Below are 22,630 nucleotides of genomic sequence, written 5' to 3'. Positions count from 1 at the left end.
AGACAGGCCAAGACCAAACCACTCAGATGGAGCTTAAAATGCATATAAGTTCTAAGAAGAGATTGGCAGGTGACTTGGGTCCAGGAGGTCAAGGACTTGCCCAAAGTCACACAGCTAGTTAGCAGCAAGACCACACACTTCAACCCCACTCAAATGAACCCGAAGTGTATGATATGATCAAAAGTGCTTTGGGGACCTCCCTCATGTGTAAGATGGACTAGGTGTGAGCAGTGCTTGGAGTTGTTATGGTGTAGGAGGAAGGTCACCTTAGGACACAACTGACTGTCTACTGGGGTGTGCTTGTGATGACCTGGGGAAAGTAAGCAGAGGGCTCAGAGGTGTCAGGGTTCCCAGAATCTCCATGTCCTAGTACTTTTTATAGAGAGAGCACCCGCCAGATCTCAACTTAAATGCCTTTCTTAGTAGAATCGGGCAAATTCTCTGGTCCTCTAATTTATTGGTGGTAAAGAAAACAGGTACCCTGGGACAAATGAGGCCGGGGGTGGGTGGGCAGAGACAGTTGCTTCCAGGTCTGTCTCCTTCAATACCATTCAGGGTTTCTGGTTTACTAAGGACTGTAAGAAACGAATATTTTTCCAGTCACCTTGGAAGAATCTACGGTGGTAGAGGGAAGCAGGGTGGCAGAAAGGCAGGAAGCCTGCCCAGTCCTCATAGCTTCTGTGAGCCCAGATGGGTATGCTGGATGTAGAGAACAGGCAACAAAGGTAGGCTTGCTGTCTGTCAATCTATCTATCATATTAAGGCCCCCAAAACAGGTCCACTTCCTAGGGACCACTTCTGACCACTGACCTGAGTGACAGGCTGCCTATCAGCTTGCAGGCCTACCCTCTCTGCCCTCTTACCTCTGGGAGCAAGCAGAGGTAAGCAGCAGCAGGGGAGGACAAGGCAGGGTAGGTTGGAAAGAGGATGCAGGGTCAGGATGCGCTGTGAGCAGAGACAAGGATTACTTTGTCTATTCTTTTTCCAATTCTCTTCAAATCTATTCTAGGTGCTACTTCCAGGTGCCGTTTTTAAGCCTCCCCTTAATACCTTATATAGCTCCAACATTTCCATCTCTTGGTCAAAGCAGGACACCCTCTTTTGGACTATAACGCCTGACTGTTCCTGAAACACTAGCTGTGGGCCTGACACTTTCTTACCCTGTGACCTATAAAAGAATTCTGAACTCCCCTGTTAAACTGGAAGCGTCTCTTGTTCATTAGAGTCGAGACTGAGTGCCGGAAGTGTGTACTTTCTTGGCCTCCAGGGACGGACACATGAGCAGAGGCAGAGGGATCTGTGAACGCCCCGTGAAAGTGCCTGTGCTTGCTCACAGGGACGGAGGTGTATGAGCCTTACACTTGATCTTAGCCAAAAGGCCAAGAAGTGATGGGGTGTGTGAGTCGCAAGGGAAGGCTCCTTTTGACTCAAGGAGTTGGAGAAGCAGCCAGGGATTCGTATTGACTGAAGGGAGTATTCAAAACCTGGGGTGATGAGAGTGGTAAGGATGGGGAGGAAGAGCTAGAGAGAGAAAGGAGGGAAGAGAGAAGAGGTAAGAAAGAGATAGTATCTGAATTGAGTCCTCTCTATGGGAGCCTAGAGGGGTTGGGGGGAGAAGCCATGCCTTCCAGGGTATCTCTTTGTTTTCTAAGACCTCCAGAGCAGCTCTTCTGAGGGCCAGATGACAGCTTCCATGGGTGATGGAGGGCCGGGGGACCAGTGGGTTAGAGGAACTGAAGAAAGTTTGTGTGATTTGAGCACCCAAGAAGACCATTACAGAAATCTATCCAGGACTGATGAGTGGGTGTACGGTGAAGGAGAGTTGGGAGTGGGCACAGGGCACAAGGCAAAAGGCAAACGCGAAGTCTGTCTGGTAAAGGGGACTTCCAGCTGCTGAGTCCTTCCCCCCCCCCCCCCATGTGTCCAAGACACAGTAGAATAAAAGCAGTTGGAGAACCAGAAGTCGCAAGGTCCAGCCTCCTTTCCTTTAGATGGATGGGGAAAGCTGGGGCCCAGCAGTGGGACCAGAGGAGACAAGCTTGCTGGGCATGCATAGGGCCTGCTTCAGGTACAGGTGAATCAGGAGGTGACAAAATCACGCTACCTCTCTCCTTCTTGAAAAACAGTGTGCATCCATTCCCAGCCTACTAGCTAGCTAAGAGTAGCATATAGTTTTGTGTGACAAGGACTGGCCAGTGCAGTTCAAGCCGATTTGAAGGCACTATGTTGATGCCCCATCCAAGGAGGAGAACAGAATGCAGTTTTGAAGGTGGTTTGTTTTTTTTTTGCTAGATAAGGCATACCTGACTAACATTAGGCCTGTTGGTTCCATATAATTAAAGACAGGAGCTTGGGCTTTTAAAACTACCACCTAGAAATGCAAATTAAGCTGTTGGAAACTTCCTGAAAAATTGTCAGGGAATTAGTGTGTGGTTCTCTAGTAACCACAAAACTCTTAAGAAGCAAGGGTTTCCAGGGCTTGCCTTAGTATCTTCATCACCTGTCTTAGCTCTGGAGGGTTAATTCTGGGAACTAAGTCTTGGTCAGTGGCCATAGAAAGTATCTGAAGTAGCACTCTAGGTTAGTATGTGGTCTGTGGTGGTTTTACGTGATATGAAACATGAGTGATTCTAACCCCTGGGGAAGGGCTCTGACCCACCCAGTGGTTTATTTTTCTGATTACTGTAATTATGTACCCATAATGCATGTTGTAGGCAAGGAAAAAAGATGATAAAGGCCCTAAGCTATAATACCCTACGAGTTTATGCAGCCTCGAACATGTTTTTAATAACAAAGGGCTTAGATTAGATGTGCTGTAGTCTGCTTACTTTGATTTTAATGTTTACCTGGGTTTTTCTGCAAGGCTATGCCAATGAGAAAAGGTAATATTTTTCCTATGTAAGATAATGCAGATTATAGTTGCAAACTTCAGTTGTGTTGATGTTGTACACACAAACAAGACTCAGGTGGAATATTTCCAGTCTGCTCGAGGGCTGCATCACTAGGCCTCATTTGTAAAATAAGACATTAGTAGCCTGGCATGGTGCCACATATGTGTATTCTACACACACTTGGGAGGCTGATGCAGGAGGATTGGGAGTTTGAGGTCAGCCTGGGCTACATAGTGAGCTACAGAGAGACTCTTGTTTCAAAAAAAAAATTTTTTTTTTTTCAACAACAAATGCCCAAGCCAATTGCTGCTTCTGCAAAAACTCTTCTTGGCTGTGACATTTATGTTGGGTGTGACGTAAAGGAAATACTGGATGAGGGACTATTGGTAAATTAGTTTCACTGTTTGAAGTTCCTTCAGAGCATTGCGTGTTTGTTCAACTGTGCCAAGAGGAGGAGATCTTTTCGTCTGATTGATTTTGACTTGCACTCTAGACTCCGTGAGAGGCATCATGTCCCACTTGTATCTAATACTTGTCTACTGACACAAGACCGATGTCGCCCTGTTCTGTGCTCCTATGCACTCTTGGTACCTTGTCACTGCTCTGAGGAGGCATTCTTCCAGTCTCATAGCTTGTCATGCTGTGATGGCCATAGTCATTTGCAAGACATGTCCAGCTGATGGGTGTCATTAAGAGAAGGAACATCGAGGGGCCACGGGCATCACCCCTTCACTCCCAGACTTCTGGTTTTCTGTGTTTGCTTTAAACCCTTCCCCAATGGATCCCAGTCACTGCTCTCTGCACAAATCCTTCACAGCCCTGAGGATGTCGCTGAGTTCTTCCGCAGTAGCTGTCACTATAAGTGCTGACAATGTCTCCCTTTTCTTCATTTCTGGATCCCTGGTTATCTTATTGATGAAGACAGACACTCCTGGATTAGTTCAGCCTAGTCTCCTAGTTCTAAGAAAGCAAAGACAGCTAACGGGTGGCGGTGGTGCAGGTAAACACTGTCCTACCTTAATCGTGATTGGTTATATCCAGGAGTGCTTACAACACATCTTTTTCTTGTTCAATCACTAGCCAGCAGCTAGTTGCGAGGCAGCCATCTAGCTCTCCCCTTGACTGATGTTGTCTGTGTCTCAGCTCTCACCAGCTGCATCTCGTCCAGTTGCTTCCAGATGTCCTCTAGTTCAAGGCCCCCAGAAACATACCTTTGGACAGAGATTTTTGTTGGCTCATTGCAATCCATGGGATCTTGGTGGGAATTTGGGTAAGAATGTTAGAAAAGGCTTCAGGATTTGGACTTGCTTTAAGTGATCTGGAGACTCCTCAAGGTCTTGGGATTTCTCTGGACTGGATGCTGACAGGCAAAGGCATCCATTCTAAATGGCCATCTTCATACACTTTTGTTATCTGTGTGGTAGTGGTGTGTGTGTGATGTCTGCATGTGTGTACAGGAGTAGGTCCAGGTGCATGAGTGTATGGAGGCCAGAGGTCTGTAAGTCCGTTGTCTTATTGATCTCCATTATGGTTTTTTTTTTCTTTTTTGAGACAGAGTCTCTCACTGAACCTAGGAGCTCATCAACTGGCTAGACTGGCCCATGAAATCTTCCAGGATTTCTTCTGTCTCCTTCCCTCCCCCAGCACTGGTATTACAGTTGTGTGTTGCCACACCCAGGGTTTCTCTTTCATTCTTTTAATGTGGATGCTGGGGATCCAGATTCAGGTCCTGATGAGTACAGAACAGTGAGCACTAAAACCACTGAACTGTCTCCTCAGCTCCTCACAGTTCATCCTCCCAAAGGGAAACTTAGGGAATGAGTGAGCTTCTACCATAATTGGTTAAAAAAAAAAAAAGCAGCCATCACTCCTGTTAGCCACACAAATGGTTTTCTGTGACTCGGAGGACACTCAGATCTCTAAATTTTAGTAGTTATGTTCTGAGGGATTTGACTGGATTTCTTCTTAGCTTAGGTTGCTCTTCCCTCGTTTCCCTTTCCTGCCACTCAGAAGGGGAAGGATGGAGACAGCACCAGGAAGAGGAAGAGAGCACCTGGGAAGGGATGGCTTACCTTTTCCCACTCCTGACCAAGGGCAGAGTCAGCTCTCACACAGCTCGTGAGGCTGTGGCTCGTAGGTCTTTCCCATTGTCAATATTTTCCTGGTTAGGGGAAGGTCAGGGAATGGCATCTGTAATTGGATAAGAGTCTTTTTTTTTTTTTAAATTATGTTTGGGAAGAGTATGTCTTTAAATCTGATGAGACAAGGGCTGCACCAAGTGTAGGAAGACTGAACAGAAGACAACACCAGCAGAAACACAGGCATGGACCAGGTGGTAACTTGGTTAATTGTTCTAAGAACAGACCCTGAAGACAGGGCTTGGGTGTACAACTCCAGGCCAGGAAATCCTGCCTCCAATCCAAGGGACATTTTCCTAGGTGCCCAGTAGAACGCCAGTGGCTGGTCCAAGTCACCTCTGCCTCCTTGAACACAGGAACACAGTTCCTTGAACTAAGCCAACTCCTCCCCCAAGCTCTGGAAACACGTCTGAGGCCCTAGGGCCCCGTCCGTTCCCACGAAGGGTCTCTCTCCAATGTCTCTCATTCCAAATCCATCTTCATTAGTGGCTATAGATGTCAGAACCCAAGCCCTTAGTAGGCTGTTCCTAGATAAATAATACTTTTCATATTTAATTTATGAGTAGTTCTCTACCCTCTTTGGGGTGTGCTGGGTTAATTAAGAGCTGAACTAGATGGAACTGCATGTCCCCAAGGATAGTCAGTTAAGTACTTTCTGACAAGAAAGAGAGAGAGAGGGAGAGAGAGAGAGAGAGAGAGAGAGAGAGAGAGAGAGAGAGAGAGAGAGAGAGATGACAGGTCTAAGAGGAAGGGCCCAGTGGGAGCTCCCATCTTTTCACCAAGACCTTGCTCCTGAGTCTGAGCACGCATTAGCTTCATCCTTCTTTTTTCAGTTTGGAGGCTCCTCCAGCCCTCTGCTTACAGTCCTCAGTCTGCAGGACGTTGGGGCCAGGTTGGCTTTTGCAGCTGCCTCCGGGTTGATGATTTCCAGTTGGGCCGCCGCCTACGGTACAGGGCACTGTTGGCCTTTCTTACTGCCTTCAGAATCAGCCCAGGGTTGTTCTCTGACATTCCAATCCCATTGCTAGGGCTTCTAATCCCAAATCTGAGCCCTAAAGGCTGCGTGGATGTGGTTTCTAGCCAATCCAGGGCAGCGACTGAGAACCACCTTGTCACGAGAGAACACTTGCCCTGCCTTCTGCATGCCCTCACCTCCACCATCTTCATGCCTTCACCCTTGAAGGCCAGGGCCTGCCTAAGAATGAGGCCGTCAGGAAGGGGCAGGGCGGGGGCAAGGTCCTTGCTTGTGGCTGTCGAGAATCCACCCGTCCCTCTCTGCAGCATATCAGGCTGCAGAACTCCTGCAGTTTGGTCCAATTTCTTATGCATAGCTGAGGAGAATGAGATCCTCAAGAAGGTTGAGCAATATGACTACCACCCTCAAGTGAGTTGTTAGTTCAAAGGTGGGGCTGGGATCAAAGGCTGCTGTCACCAACACATCTGTATGTATGCCACACATACACACCTGGCTTTTTGTGCGTTATTGATCCAACAGGCCCTTAGAAACCCCTTCGAGGTTGGACTCATTCCAGTTGAACACCCCTTATGCCTCCAGAGGCCACTGAGGACAGATGTGTTCCCTGGATTGTACACTTAATTCTTTGGTCTCTTGTTCATACTCACCATTGCAGACAGCACCTCCCTACCCATGTGAAGATGCTGTGACACAGTTGGTTGTTCATAGTCTGCACACTTGTAGCAGGTGTTCACATGAAAAAAATAAACCACTAAATGCCAAATACACTGTCTCTCAACCTCACCTGAGCTTTGGGCTAGGGAGAGAGTGCAGGGCTCAAGTTTAGACTGCCTTTTTATTGTACTAAGTGTGGACCTCTCTGGCTGCTGCTCAGCCTCCTGAGCAGTTAGTCGCATACTCCATAGCAAGTGGAAGACAAACCTTCTTGGGAAAAGTAGGAAAAAGAGAACAAGGCTAGAAATACCAGCCCTTGGTGTGAATGGGGTGATGATGTCCCTCCAAACCCCACAGAGTTCTCAAGAAGCCGCTACTTGCTCCCTCATCCATCACTCAGGACGTTGACATCTTGCTCTCTGAGGGGCTATTTTCCTCTCAGAGTTCCCTGCCCCCCAGCAAGTCATGTGATCTCCAAGGCTTCTGCAATTTGGACAAGACCTCCTGCCTGACTCTCAGTGCAGAAGCCTAAATAGATGGGGGAGCCTTTTGGCTTTCTACACTTAGCTGGTTTCTGATTTGGTGTAAACCTTCAGTTTTGTAACTGAAGTCTCTTCATATTTGGGGGTGGATGTGGCTTTTTGCTAAGCCCTCTTGAGCCTCCTGTTAAGCCCAGTTTTCTTATTTTCCCTTTGACGATGTTGCTCAAGATGTCGTTCACCTTGGAGGCTACACAAGGTTGGGTCCCCATTCTGACGTCAGGAAGCACCTCAGAGATCACCCCAAGTCCCCATATGCACAGGAAAAGGGGGGATGTGACAGCATGCAATAGCAGGTCTAGGGTGGGTGGTAGCCAGACCCAGGACTCCTGGCTGCTGCTGTCCTTTCCCTTTCTGTCCACTAGCTCTTTGCCCTCATTGGTTTTTTTTCCCACTGTTTTTTCCCACATTCTTATCTTGCTCTAATGTGTCTTGCTTTGTATAACATCTTTGACACATTAACTCTTAATGGCCGAGCATGTGCCTTTTCCCAAAGGAGGTTGCTTTGGGGGTCCTATTGTTAGTAGTGCTGTTACTTGTAAAGGGGTACCACATATTTCCTTTTATCCCTATAGGCCCCTGGGGAGCCAGTGGGATGCACTGTAGTGGAGCTTTGCTTCACTGTTCAGGTAAGGATGCTGAGACCCATGAAAGGGAAAGTAAACCTTCAGCTTTTTGGCAGAAAGTTTCTGTTTATCTGCCTACTTTGTTGCTGTATTCTATGTCAGAACACCCCCCCCCAAAAAAAACCCCAAAAACATTACCTGGGAACCATTGCTTAGGGCTTGTTGCGTGTTGTTCGTATTGTATAGGAAATTGGTACTGAGAAATCCTGGCTGGTATAAGGGTTTCTTGGTCAAGGTTGGGAAGTACTACCCGCTGGCTTCCTTTTGCACATGCACTTGTTAAAAGTTTTGGGAGGACTTGCCGGGGAAAACCCTGCTGAATTCTCTTTTTTTCTCCAAAGTTACTTGATCATAGAAGCCTTCATTCCTGGACATGCCACCGTTCGGTGGACACACGATGGCAAACGCTGATCTAGTTTAGTTTGTGTTAATCTGGATTTTTCCCTTTTCTAGTCCAGAATAAGGTAACCACCACCTTCTTCTTCCTTCTTCCTTCTTCCTCTTCCTTCTTTCTTTTTCTTCCTTTCTTCCTCCTTCCTTCTTCTTCCTTCTTCCTTTCCTCCTTCTTCCTTCTTCTTCCTCCTCCTCCTTCTTTCTTCTTCTTCTTTCTCTCTTTCTCCCTCCCTCCCTCTCTGTTTTTGCTTTTTTCTCTTTCTTGGGCTTTCCTAGCTTTCTACCTCCAGCCTTCAAGGTCATGGGACATATTGTGGTTGTTTTTTCTGACTCCTCAAGTAGAAGGAATAAGAGCAGGGGAGTGTTCATTGCAGGGCCAAAAGAATGGCTGGGAAGAGCCGTGTGGAGAGAGTCAGCTGCGAGACCACCCACTAATGATCCTGGAACTTGAAGAACTGACTGACAGAGCCAGGGTGGATGTGGAAGAGTATAGGTGAAGCCTACTGCCCTTAGAGCCTATTCTGTGGGGGCCTCTGCTATCGCTGTTGCTCTTGACCTGATTGTGACCTCTGCCCCTTGTCCAGCCATAGCCTCCATGTTTTTTTTTCCTGGAATCCCTCTTTCTTACTTCCTCACTGAATTGCAAATTTTATTTATTGTTTTACCTGGGCACTGGCCTGGGGCATCACCTGCAGTGGTCTTTCTCTTCCTTCAGGCTCAGTTCAGAGTGAGCTTCTTAGAGCTTGCCACTGAGCAAAGGCTTCCATAGGTAGATGTTGGCTACAAGCTTGGCCTCTCAATGAACCCCTTCTCGTGATCCCCTGTGTCCTTAGAGAGGAGGACAAGGTGGTTCTCCACTCTTCCCTATAGGGCCATAATCAAGACAAACAGCCTCTGCCATAGCTTCTTTGCTATTCTTCTGTATTTATGGCCCTTGAGGGCTGTGAAGGCTTCTTGAATTGTCATGTGTACTTGGGTCCCTTCCCTGGGCTCACAAGTGACTTCTTTTGGTAGGCAAACGGTAGTTCCTTTACTTCTTATGACTTGTGTTGCTCCAGCAGCCTTACCTGACACTTGTACAATGGTTCTCAGCCCTATCACCCAATGCACAAGTATTCTGGATGTGAGGTCAGATGGCTTGAACTCCACCAAGCTAAACTTAGTTTACCAAGCCCCAAATAAGGGTGCTAAGTTCCTTCTGTGTAGAAGCCACCCCCCATCTGAGGGCTCCGTGGAACCCATATAAAGGTGGTCTGTCAATGTGAATAAACTAACAGCAGCTTGTCAACCTCCTGCTTGAGTTGTCCTCCTCAAGGTTTCAATGTAGATGCAAAAGGTTTTTTTTTTTCTAAAAGAGCTTTCCCAGGTTCCTGCTGTGAGGATCCTGGCCCTGAATGTCAGCCAGTGGCTGACCCCAACTCAGGACCCTTTGCTGGGGATGAGTAGCTGTGTCCCATAGACCATGTTCTGGGCCCTTGAATGATTGTTACCAGGGTTGTTAGGGTAAAACCCTGGGGCCTGGCAACCTTCAACAAGCCAGGTTCTGTCTCCCTTCCTCAACTGGTCTATTATAAAAGTAATAATAAAGGGTAGAAAAAAGGAGATTGCTTCAATGTGTTCACACTGGGAAGAGGATCAATGAGCCCCACACTCTGCTCCCCAAGCCCCTCTTCAAGGACTATAACAAAGTTTAGGTTTAAGTAGAGGGCAAGAGATATGTGCAGCCAAACATTCCACGTCAAGGTGTGTATTCAGCCACGTTGTCTAGGTTCCAGACTCTCCTGAAAGATGGTCATACAAGTTGTCAGAGCTGCGTTAAATCTCTCTCTGGGCTCCCAGACAATTCTTTCCCTGAGCATGATTATTCTTGGGGAAATTCCAGTTCTTTGGGGTTCATTGTTTCAATAGTCTGATAACCCAAGCGAGCAACAATATCAAAGGACTAGTGATGGTTCAGCTGCTCAAAGTGCTTGTCTCTCAAGCCTGATGACCTGAGGTTAATTCTTTGAACCCGTGGTGGAAACAAAGGATAGGGCATCATCATTCCTGCCACAGTGACTACGAAATAAACAATAGGATCCAATTGTGCCCCAAGTGGAGTACTTCCTGTGTGTTGAATGAATGAATGATCCATCTGGGAAAGGCAGTCTGCCATCTTCCTGGACATGGGATCCTTCTTAGATCGTCATTCGGAGACTCCCCAGTGACTCAGTTGACTTCTTTCCAGTGAGGCTATCAACAGATTTGTAGGCTGCAAGAAGTAGCTGAGCATCAGTTGGACCTGCTCCAGCAATATCACCAGATTGTGCTTTTTGGACCCTTCTGTGGGCTCCCTACTGCTGTGATAAAACATTATGACCAGAAGCTTATTTTGGCTTATGGTTCTAGAGAGTTAGAGTCCACTGTGGTGCTGAAGCTTACAGCAAGTGGCAGACACAGTGGTATCAGCAGGAAGCTCAGAATTCACAACTTTAAACCTAAGCCAAAAGCAGAGAGGGGGAACTGGAAGTGGGTGCCTGCCTTAGTGACATACTTCCTCCAACAAGGCCACAACCCATGTAAAGGTATAGCCCGAGTAAGCGTGGGACTGACTGGAGCCTGGGACAGGGAACAGTTCAGGCAGCTGACCACTATGCAGCAGAGCATAACTCTGGGTTTCCCCATGATGCTAGCTGGAGCCTGGGTAGGACTGTGACATCCTTACTGACATTTGGATGCAGATCTTTCCTTTCTTCTTGAAGGGAGAGTGTGGAGGGTGCATGCTGAGTAACCAAACTGGCTTACTGGTAGCCTTGTATTCAGGGCTTTATTCAGGGCTTTATCCCTGGAACAAATGAGTCTCTCTCCTATCCAAGACTCAGGACTGGGTGTGTATGGGACGGGGAGTGTCTATTACAAAGGGAGGAGGCTGTGTGGAAGGACTGACTGGCCCAATCCAGGGCCCAAGTTCCTGAAAGCCTGCTTTTAAGTCCTGTGCATCACTCATTTGTTGGTTACCTTGACCTTGTTTTGCATGATCACTTCCATAATTCACTTATTGGAAATTTTAGGAGTCACCGGACTATAATAGAGGTGACCTGGATGCCACTGGTAGGACAATCAAAGGGAGGTAGGCCAGGGGGCACAGGCGGGGTTAACAAAAGAAAGGGAGGGTGGAGCTTACAAACGCCCCCTTCCTCACCCCTATGCTACTTAGCATATTAAATGGGACTTTGTCTGGATATGGTCTCCTGCAGAACTGCTGGCCAATGGACAGCCCCTGAAATCACAGTACGGGAACCGAGGGACACAGAGCTTAGAAGCAGCCTTGTACTGTCTTAGGTAGTATGACCCAAGAGCGCACCACGTGCCCTGCAGGAAAGATGACCTTTGAGACCAGGCGAGGCCCCAGGCTGCCTCATGGTTTGGAACTCCCCCAGGGCTCTCTGGTTGCATGTAGAGGTTTAGGGCATTGCCCAAGACAGCCAATGATGTGTGCTTACCTTCTTGGGTTCCCACACTCTCTCCTTGCACGGGCCCCTGTCCTGGTCTTCCCTGACAGTCAGATCCTACTGAGCTGCTGGGAGTCTGACCCCACTCTCCTGCTCACCACCTCTAGCCCCATCCAGGGAATCCAATTTCTTCTCTTTATTGTTTTACAAGGCTGAGCAGATCTGTCAGTAGTGGGGAAGCGGTAGGAGCCAGCGGAAGGATATTTTTTAGGCAGTCTCTTAGCCACAGAACTAATGATAGCACCAATAATAATAGTACCTGACATTTATTATCTACTGTGCTTATTACTACTGTTAAGTGCTTTAGCTCATGTACTTCTTTCCTCTACTCCTCTCAACAACCCAATGAGGTATGTACTATTGCTGCTCCCACTTAAGATGGAGGTTGAGAGTGGACAAGAGGAGCCTGTTGTTCCACTGTACTCTTATCAGGAAACCATCCTCTTTGAGGAGAGGGACTCAATAAAGGTCACTGATGGCGTTGGTGGGCAAACCATGCCTGTGGAGAGAGGAGGGGTTTGGATGAGACTAAAGGGGTCTGAGTGAAAGCTGCTTCTTCCAGTTCACAGACAGAATGTTGCTCCCATGGTCCACACCTGACATCCCTGGATGAAAGGTGGCATCTCTCCTGCCTGCCTCACCCTCCCGCTGCTGTGCAATGAAAGTGTAGGGCTGCACCTCTCTTGTTTCCAAGTTGTTGACTTAGGATGTATCTCTCTGTGGTTTGAGGCAGGTGTCCACACTGCCAAAGCACTTTTCTAGGGATCTTCATTAATACTTCTTTTTGCTCCAAGGAGCTAAACTGTTTCCCTGGGCTCCAGGCCTGGGCTCTCCTTCCTTCTCTCCACTCTCAGTTGGGGCTAGCAGCTCCTATTCTCTGACCGTTGTGAGGAGCAGAATGGGAAATGTTGAGTACCTGGCTGTCTTGGAATGTGCTGTCTTGCTGTTCCCACAGCCTGCCCTGCCACCTCCTGCAGGCTGCATTTAGAAGAGGTTGCCCTCTTAAAGGATGTCTTTCCTTTAGAGAGTTAGGGGTCAGCACCTGGAGTGGGGAGACACTCCCAGGATGGGTATGTTCTAGGCCTGCTCCTTGGGAAACAACCGAGGGGCAAGAGTTGAGCCACTTTGGAGATGGACGGTAATAACTCACCCTGGCCTGTTCAGATGAACTGACCACAAGAGGCCTGTGAGCCCACCCTGTAAAGCCCCCATGTTGTCTTCACACTCCGGGAGAGGGAAGACATTTAATTAAACACATTGAGAGTTGGCAGAGATGAGGTACTCAATAATGCTGGATCGACGGCTGAATCCTACCAGGGGCCTCCTGGAAACAGCATTTCTGCTAATAGATTGAGAGGGTGTAGGAGGTATGGAGAGATGGAACTGTGGTTAGAGTAGTTTGTGACCTTATGACCTTTGATAAGGGCTTGTCTGCTTCTCTCCACCTGCCAAAGAATACCAAAGGAGAAGTTTCTCAGATACTTGAGGGAGGCTGTACCTGGTGACGTCAGCCACAGTGTTGAGGAGGCATCTCTAGCCTGTCCAGGGTCCCTGCCTAGCTCTGAGCTGACTGCCTATTGGAACTTTGGTGTACTCAATTGAGGACATTTCTATTCACCTGCCTCTCTGGTTGTCCTAATGGTGACAGGAGGGGTTAATGTGGTGTGTGGGGGAGGGGAGGGGAGGGGAGGGGGAGGGGTAGCAGCAGAGGGATGAAGTCTCCAGGAGATCCCTTTCCTGACAGAACAAACTCATTCCTCTGCACGCCAGCACTCGCCATCATCTTGCCTGGTCCCTGACATACTGTGTTTCCTCTCCACCCAGCACACCCCACACCTGCTACACCGGTATTCAGTGCTTTGAGGGTTGAGGCTGCTACTGGTTTATTCTGACCTCTTCTGTGCCTGCTCATGAGCTGAATTGATGATCCTTTGTGTTGGCTGAGTGAGAGCTCAAGGCAGTGGGCAAGTCCTAGGGCAAGGTGGGTGGGGATGGGCAGGGAAGAAGAGTTGTCTGCTGGCAGCACTGTTAACAGTCCTCAAAGAATCCAGACTCAGACAGCAGCTCATCTCCGTGAAGCTCAGAGGTTCACAATTTGGCTTCTAGGCTGGCCCAGTGCACGTCTACTGACCTCTGGTGAATATGTTGGTGACAGGTTGCAGGCAGAAGTGCAAAGCTATGGGGCCTCTGTGAGGAAGCAGGTAATTAGGATAATTGTGGATGCACCGCCCTTCCCTCTGTACTGCCCAGGCTCCTCCCTCTTACATGCTTAGAGACAGGCTTTCGACCCCAGAGCCCCTCAGCTCTGCGACTTTCATTTTCTTGACAACTTTCATGTAGGGGAGAACCTGGGGGACACCCACTCACCACTTCAAAGAGGAGGTACAGTGGTTTTTAAACTGTTAAAAAAAATCCCTGCTCTGATTATTATGTCTGGGTTGGCCTGGCCCAGGCCTGTTTAACAAAGGCTCTTAGCAGCTTAATGAATAAAGCTCCAACTCTAGCACTGCCTCCTGGGATTTCTTTCCTTTTTTTTTTTTTTTTTTTTAAAGAAAGGAAGAATTTATATTGGCTTATGGTTCCAGAGGGCTAGAAGTCCACAATGTGGGAGGGTGGGGCATGGTGGCAGGGACAAGATGCTGCTGATCACATTAAACGGAGTTAACCTATATTGGAGTAACAATGCCTCTTATAGATACCTCAGGCTAGTAAGTAAAAAGCCTAGTGCTGTGAATGGCTAGTGAGGTTCCATAGGCCCCTAAATATTACAGGCAATTGCCAATGTTCTTGGTTACTCTCCAGAACTTGATGGTAAGACCCTATTGTTGGTTGGGGTTTGTTTGCAAGATGTGCCTACTTTGCGAAAAGCTCAGAGATTAGGGGGCATTGTCAACTCAGTTCTCCTCACAGCCATTCATATGGACAGCAGGTGCAAGAAATGGATGTGCTTGCCTAAGGTCTGAAAAGCAGCACCTTGCTGGGAGTGGGATTTGAACATCGGACAATAACTCACACTTGATTTTTTTTTTTCAAGAAGCCGTGTACTTAGCTGCTGTCAGCAAAAGCCTCTCTGCCTTTACTCTCCTGTCCTCTCTCCTAGCTTAGGGTGACAGCTTCCTATAACCCTCTCAGCTTAGACTTCAGGCTGCTTTTAGTTGGGGTTTGTCTGCAGACACCAGGGAGGAGGCAGAGACGTGGGCTCCAAGCCACTGGGCTGTGTGGTAACCTGGGGAGTCATCCTCAGCTGGAAAACCAGGATGAAATATCAGCATCCTACAGCACACATCCACTCAGGCATCTAGGGGTTGCTGAGCTTTGTGAGGCCTGGAGGGACTCTGGTGCTTCACCCTGGGCCCATCTCCTGGCCACAGGTGGGTCCTCAGTAGTCTGTAGTGGACCCTGACCAGTGCGAACGACAGAGGGTGAGTAACCACAGCCAGAAGGACACATGGGGACATAGCTGTTGGTTTCAATTGCACAGAAGCCATTGGGATAATAGCTGGGAACTTGCAACTTAGGCTCTCTGATCATTTGTTTTAATTTCCCTTCATTTTTGAATAAGTGATTTGCTCCCATGGGTGAAGCAAAGGCTGTCCTGTGGAAACATTTCCTCCTGCCTCTGTCTGGGGCCAGACGGCTCCTCTCCCTAGAAACAGCCGGGGTTTCTGTGGGTCTCTCTGGAGGTGATCTACACACACACACACACACACACACACACACACACACACACATACATGCATAAATGGCATTTTAGAATATGTGTCTGCATATTTCTCTGCAAAATAATGTCTTGCATGCTGCTCATTTCTACTTAATGGACTATATTGGCGGTATGTGAGTATCAAAACACTTTCTAGTTGGAAATTTAATTTTGTGGCTGGAAAAAGTTCTATTTCGTGGCTGAAACACACACCACTTTTACAATATTTCCCGCAGTTCTTCAGTGGGCCACACAGTGGACCTCTGCAGAGGTGCATTTCCATGTGACTGCAACCCTTAAGAATGGGGCCTCAGAAAGATGCCCTTTGCACCTTCCTAGTCAAGGGTGCTGTGTAGAAGTCACTGTCATCTCTGTTTTCCTTTCTTTAAAATGTGGCATAAGGGCTGGAGATGTCGCTCAGTGGTAGAGTGCTTCCCTAGCATGCACAAGGACCTGGCAGCTACAAATATGTGTTGGGATGTTATACTGGAACCGAATGACACGGTGTTGTGAGGATAATGCATGTCAACAGAGATTGCTCAATAAAGGTGATTGGTATCTATTCTTACAAATCCCTGGCTGGTGCTCCTTCTGCTGTCTCTACTTGGACTTTTTAGTTCTACCTCCCCACAACACACACAAATGTGTACAGCAAAAAACAGATGGACACTGTGCACAGACAGGCTAGGTGGAGTTAACAGCCCCACTATTCCTGGGCTGAGTTTCTGAGCCCTGCAGGTGTGGCAGTGACTAGGCATGGACTGTCCAGTGGAAGAAGTGACCTCAGTCTCCTGACTAAGAGTTGTCACCTCTGGCAGGGGCAGGGGCAGGGGCAATTATTCTTCACTGAGAGAGGGAGGGGGAGATCTTGAGCTCTTCCTGGCCTGGCAAGGGAGGCACTCTGATACATGCCCACTATTTCCTAACGGTTAGTCATTGCAGCTGTGCTGGGGAACTGGATTGGATGGTACTGATGTTGTAATCTGAGCTCAGGGACTGGTTGGAAGACTTGGGAAAGGGAGATGTCCTTAGTGGGTGTGTTAAGTGTTACACTCTGGACTCCTGGGCATGTTTTTGAGCTCCCTGTCACTGCTTACATAGACTTGAGCACAGTAGAAGGCCTCCCCTAGCTTTCCAGGCATTTCTGAGCTGTGGATCTGATGGAGAGATGGTTTGGACCCTGAGCGAGCTGGATAATATGGGTCTTGTTTTTGTTGGCTGAGGAGCTGAAGTTGCAGGTGAAGGAGGGAAAGAGTCAGAGCTCCTCCTGGCCTGGCAAGGGAAGTGAAGAGTCACCTGGCACACCTTACACCACCTCGGTTCTCCAGAGTTGGGACAGATGACGTCCTCTGAGCTGGGTCCTTGAGATAAGAGGCTTTGGTCCAGGTAAGACACATGTGCACTGGATATCTGCTTTTCCTTTCTCTCTCCTGGTATGAATAAGTGTTGAGGGTCCCATGGAAGTAGCTCCAGACCTCCATTGCCAAGTCTTACCTTCCTTCAGGAAGCATCCCAGACTGCTCTGATAGTACCCTTTGGGCTGACACTCGAAGTCACTGATGAAGGATTCCTGAGCAAAACTTCAGCAATGGCCCTCTATCCCTGTTTCCTGGACTTCTCCCTTGGATTCCTGCCTTTTGGAGGCAGTGCCTATTCTGCCCCTACCTGTAGAGAATGCTCCAGAAGTGCGTCCAGCTTTCTCAGCACCAGCCAAGGCTTGCTGCAAGGTCGGAGGTATCAAAGACCTTGGCTCTCCCTTGATCAAGAGGATATGAGAGTTACAGGAGGTGAACAAATGAGTGGTCGGAAGGGAAGACTGAAAAGGGCCAGGCCAGAGGCCTGGGAGGGGACATCAGTAGCAGGCTTATCAGATAAGGGTCAGGCTTCCTGAGGGCTTGTAGTGTGAGGAAGTCAGTGGCTGTTCTGGATAGCTCTTGTTCCTAGAGTATGGCCTTGGAGCACTTGTGGCCCCAGATAGTCCCAGAATAAGCTCTTGAACTCCTTCCTGGACCCAGATATTGCCCCTCCCTTTCTGTCTCTGCCACTTTGAGGCCTGGCCCATAGAGCTTTGTGTTGATATTGCTTGCAGTCTCTCTCTGGCTCGTGTCAGGCTCTGAGCGGTATGCATATTCTGTGCTGACGTGTCTCATCCAGGACTGTGCGCAGGTACAGATGAGGGAGGCATGTGGCCAGGAGCCTGTCTCCCTTCACCACGGAAACAGCCCCATAGAGGCCTGGGGGACTACCCAGGAGGATGATTTTAATTGCAGCCCATAATCTTGTTATTCATCCCCAACTTCCATCACCCCTGTTAACCTCAGGGCCTGTGAGATAGATGCTTACAGCATCATCTTATTAGGTCAGTGGCAGGGCCACAGGGGCACAGGGCCACAGGGCCACAGGGCCACAAACCTTGCTGTCTTGGGTAAGAGCATTTGCCTCCTCAGGGTTCTGAGGCCAGCTTCTGAGGATCTGGCTCTGGCGCCAGATGTATGGTGGTGTTGGGGAGCCTGCTTAAATAAGCAGGACCCAGGCCTGAGGCCACAGTTCTAGTGCGACTGCAGGACCGCTGTGGAGTAGCCCTTGGGTAGCCCTAGGTCCCAAGGGCACATATGTCCCCACCTAGGCCCTGAATCTACACTTGGGCCACAGGGCTGAGTGTGGCAACAGCCAGCAGAGTGAGGCTTAGGAAAGGCTCTTCTTCAGAGGATGGCCAGGGCAGGCTTCTTCCTCAGAAGGAAGTGGACATCTGGCCTTCTATGACCTCTCCTTCCTTTCAGGAACTTGAGGGACTTGAACACCAATAACCTTGGCAAGACTTTGCTGGACCATATGAGGTAAAAGGAAGGAAGATAGTGCCTGGAGGACAGGGAGCTTAGAACCAGCTCCCTCTGTCCTAGTTCCCAGTGTGAATCACTTTACCTCACCCCATTGGACCCAGGGAAGCCAGGGGCCTCTGGAGGTGGGGTGGTGCTGGGAGCTGTTGAGTAGCAAGTGTGTCACAAGATGGCACACTTCAAGTCTTAGTCTGGTTTCTGCAGAGCAAACTCTTTCTCTGTTCCCTCCCTTTCAGGATTTGGTGGCTTCCTCTCTTCTCCCTGGGGGACTTGGCTCTGCTACTAGGAAGGAGGGGGACTTTCTGTTGGAGTGGCTTGAAGGAGTAAGACAGCCAAGAGGGACAAAGACTTTTGTCCTGGGCCCCTCAGCCTGAATTTAAGACCAGGGGTTAGAGGTTACAGCTGCCAGCAGGACAAACTGTTGGCCAGGGAGGTCACTGGAGACTAACGTAGCATCATTGCTTTGGGCCACAGAGCATTGAGGAAGATGATGTTCTTCCTGCATCTTGGGGGAAGGGACCCCCTTCAAGCCTCCTCTGCAGGAGCAGAGAACACAACAGATGGCTAGTGGTGATGGCTGGGGATGGGCTGGCCTGGGAACAGCACAGTGTGTCCCTCTGTGAATTCACAGCGCTCTGCATGCATCAGGGAGGCAGCTTTCAAGGGGCCTCAGCTGGAAAACCTGTGGGCTCAGTAAATTGTATTTAGTGCTAGGACATCCTGTTGAAGCTATGGGCTCACCAGGTCTGGCAACCTCTGGTCCCAGAGATGCATAGGGAACAGCCACATGCTATAATTCTGAGGGTCTAGCATATGTCTAGTCACAGATAAGGTTTCAATCACTTGTTTCATTCCAAGCATGGAGACATTCCCTTGATTTCTCTAGAAACTGAACTCATCTGAAGCTGCAGAGAAGCTGAAGTAGAGGCAGAAGCAGAAGCAGAAAAGTATATGAGACCTTTCTCTCGGGAAGCTGTAAACTCCAGTAGCATCTAAGTACTTCTCTTGTGTGGCCTTGGGTAAGTCATTTGCCCTCTTTGGACCCCAGTTTGTCCATCAGCCCTCTCACTGAGCCACCTTCTTGAGCGGTAGCCCTTTCCCATGCCTGCTGGGCCTACCTGCCCTGCCCAAGGTGTTCTCTTCAGGATTTTCTCTCCAGGTGCTGAAGCTGTTGGGCTTGGAGTCCAGGGGCAGCTGGGAGTTGCCTTCTCCAAGCTTGCCAGCGCCCCAGGGAGACACAGGGAATGGACGACCCCTGCTGCACATCTTAAATCAGAGCCTGGGCCATTAATCTCCAGAGCAGACTGAAATAGCAAGGTGGGTGGCACACACTGCCACCACATGGACACTTGGAAGAGGTTAAAATGCCATGATCCTGAGCCTCAAATCCCTTAACAAAGTTGCAGTTGCCTCTGAGAGTGGAATGCTGGGACAGAGGAGGAAACACCTTGTTTTGAATTCTTGGGAGACCTAGGGGCTCTACTCAAGGAAGCTGCTATGTCTGGGAGCTGCTGAAAGCCTCACTCCCTGGCCACCTGGCCTCCTGTCCCTCTCATGGATAAGTCCCTGATCCAGGCTGACCCAGTGTGGCCGCAGGGAGAGGCCCTGGCTTGGCTACTGTGTGGCTAACCAGTTGTGCAGCCTGAGGAAGTCACAGAACTCCTTGGGCTCCAGGTTTCTTCACCTGTGAAGTGGGGGTGGCAATTCCTGCCACATCAGGCAGGTTTTTTTGAGGATCCAACAACATAATCTCCAGGAGGTCACAGTCTTCTTACCTGTCAAAGAGTCAGGCCGGTTGCTGTTTCCTCCTTTGCCTTGTATGCCTTGTCCCTCCCACCAGCTGTTGTTCCTGGAGTTTCCTCCTCCTCCAGGAAGCCCTTCCTGAATGACCTTCCAAGAGTTTATCTTCCTCTGACATCCCAGGACACTAAAAAAACCCCTCACATTTCCAGTGACCATTCTTTCTAAAGTTAAAAAAAATTGTTTTAAAGTATGTGTATTTGTGTATGTGTGTGTCTGTGCACATGAGTGGATGCCCAGAGGAGGCACTGGATCCTGCTGGAGCAGGAGCCACAGGCTGTCGTGAGCTGCCTGAGAACTGGAGTCCTCTGCAAGAGCAGTATATGCTCTTAGTGGATGAGCCGTCTCTCCAGCCACGCCCCTCACCAGTGACTTATGTGCTATTTCACTATGTGATGGCCATGCTTCCTGGGCACAAAGTCTTTGCTTCCGTTTCTCTGCCCGCTCTTCCCCGACAGCACCTGCCTCAGTGCCTTGTACACAGTAGGCACCCAAGCAACATGCTTTTGTTAAGTGGGGAGATCCCAGGTAACTGAAAACAGACATGGTGCTGCGGAGACCAGCTCTTTGTCTATTTTTAGAGTTTAAATATACTTTCCCCAGTTCCACTCTGCCTTTACATTTTAACCATGCCTTCTTCTCCACCCGAAATACAGCAGAGTATGAAAAATGAGTTACTGGGATCTGAGAGTGGGAGATAGAGGAGGCCCTAAGCCCTGACTATTCTTGTCTAGTGGGGGCAGAGATTAACTGGGGTGAAAGAGAAGCTGCTGGTTCATCCAGGGCAGTGGGAGCCAGGCTGTTCATGGAGAAATGGGAGGGGTCTGAAGCCTGGAGAAGGCCAGGGCGCTCTCTCTCCCCCCACTCCCTCTCTCCTCCTCCTCCTCCTTCTTCTCTCTCTCTCCTTTCTCTCCTTTCTCCTCCTCCTCCTCCTCCTCCTCCTCCTTCTTCTTCTTCTTCTTCTTCTTCTTCTTCTTCTTCTTCTTCTTCTTTCTCTCTCTCTCTCTCTCTCTCTCTCTCTCTCTCTCTCTCTCTCTCTCTCTCCCTCTCTCCCCTCCCCTCTCTCTCCTCTTTCTCTCTTCCCTTGGGCATTTCAGAAAGTAGCCACTTAGCAATGGCAGCGAGCAGGTACCTGAAGCCATGTGGCTGCCTTGATGTTGGGCCTGAGGACTGGCCCTACAGCCCTGGCTGCAGTAGGGGAAGGGCCTGCTGGGCTCCTGGGGGTAGAGCTGGGGCTGGGGCTGGGGCTGCTGCTTCAGAGGACCTCAGGAAAGGCAGTCCTAGCCGCCTTCCCTGAGGAGGTACTGGGGGACAGGAGTTTATAATTAGGAGCTGGCAACTGTAGCCAAGATAAATGGCCACTTATCCTACTGGGACACTTGGAGCAGGGGCCTTTGTGCCATCTGGTTCCACGAGGAGACTTTTCTGAAGATATGCCTCTTGGGGTCTCCCAGAGAATCCTAGACATACCATTCCCTTGTCAGTGAGCAAGTAAACATTCATCCCACAACCAGTGACTAGTATGGTCAAACACTTGGGTGTGTTACATCTATTTTGCTATCTCATGTTCACAATAGCCCTAGGAAATAAACAGTGATGTTTCTATTTTCCCCACGAGGAAACTGAGGCACAGAGAGGCTATATCATGCAGTCACACAGCAAACCTACAAAGGCTCCTCAGGCCTGGGAAGCTCCAGACTTGTTTTCAAAGCCTCTGTGGTTCTCTGTACCCATGTCAGGCATGGGAATGAGAGATTCCAGGAGAATTCAGAGTTGATGGAGGTGGAAGCCCACGGCTCTACGCCTACCTTTGGACAATCTCCTGGCCAGAGGCCTGCAAACTACCTACCCATCTTCAGATGGGGAAATGCCATGGTGGGGCCTCTCTCTCTCTCTCTCTCTCTCTCTCTCTCTCTCTCTCTCTCTGTGTGTGTGTGTGTGTGTGTGTGTGTGTGTGTGTGTGTGTCTGTAAGCCTTGGTGGTGGATGGGCAGACATGAGTGAGTTTTCCTTTCTAGCTCAGGGGCCACAGGCATTCCTCTGATGGCCTTCCTTTGTTTTTCCTCCAGGCCACACTGAAATCTCAGGGGTCTATTTGTCTTGCTTGGGGCTTATGACAGGCAGGAGATGCTCAGCCAATATTTGTACAGAGGATGAAGGACCACAGTGGTGCCAGCCTGGTCTCACAAGTGCAGTTTGTGGACTAGTTTTCACCTGAGAGGCCAGATGTAGAGGGATTTGGCAGGGTGGAAGGCTTCCTCCAGCAAAGGAATTCTACTGTCTGACAAAACCACCACCTCTGCCTACCCAGCCCCTGTGAAAAGGCATGAGAGGATCTGGGGCAAGTGAAACATCTCTCTAGTTGGAGGTGAAGGGAGCAGGGGCATGTAGTAGAATACCACTCCAGTTCTGGGTTCGCGAGTCTCTCGCTGCCCTGGCTGGGGGAAGGAAAGCGATTGGGACCGAGGGTCAGGTTGAGGCTGTAGTCAGACTTGGGTATCCAGAGCATTTGGCTGCATAGATAGAGCCCTGCCTTCGCTAGTGGGGGTGCGGAGAGAGAAGGCAGGCCTACAGGTACCGGTGCTT

The 22,630-nt window shown here is 49.2% G+C and overlaps 1 long non-coding RNA gene across 2 annotated transcripts; it reads left to right on the top strand.

Annotated features, from left to right (window-relative positions):
• Positions 1-14,336: 14,336 nt before the first annotated feature.
• LOC311593202 lies at positions 14,337-20,306 on the top strand. 2 transcript variants are annotated; one of them, XR_014777614.1, is made up of 5 exons: positions 14,337-16,794; positions 16,913-17,195; positions 18,189-18,245; positions 19,132-19,264; positions 19,405-20,301. It is a non-coding gene; the product is annotated as an uncharacterized lncRNA (long non-coding RNA). The 2 variants fall into 2 exon arrangements; XR_014777613.1 differs by having other exon boundaries at positions 16,913-18,245; positions 19,405-20,306.
• Positions 20,307-22,630: the final 2,324 nt, after the last annotated feature.

This window comes from Acomys minous (genome assembly GCF_964271855.1).
Source record: "Acomys minous genome assembly, chromosome: 3".
In the NCBI taxonomy this organism is placed as follows: Eukaryota; Metazoa; Chordata; class Mammalia; order Rodentia; family Muridae; genus Acomys; species Acomys minous.
This window is presented reverse-complemented; position numbering and strand designations above follow the sequence as displayed.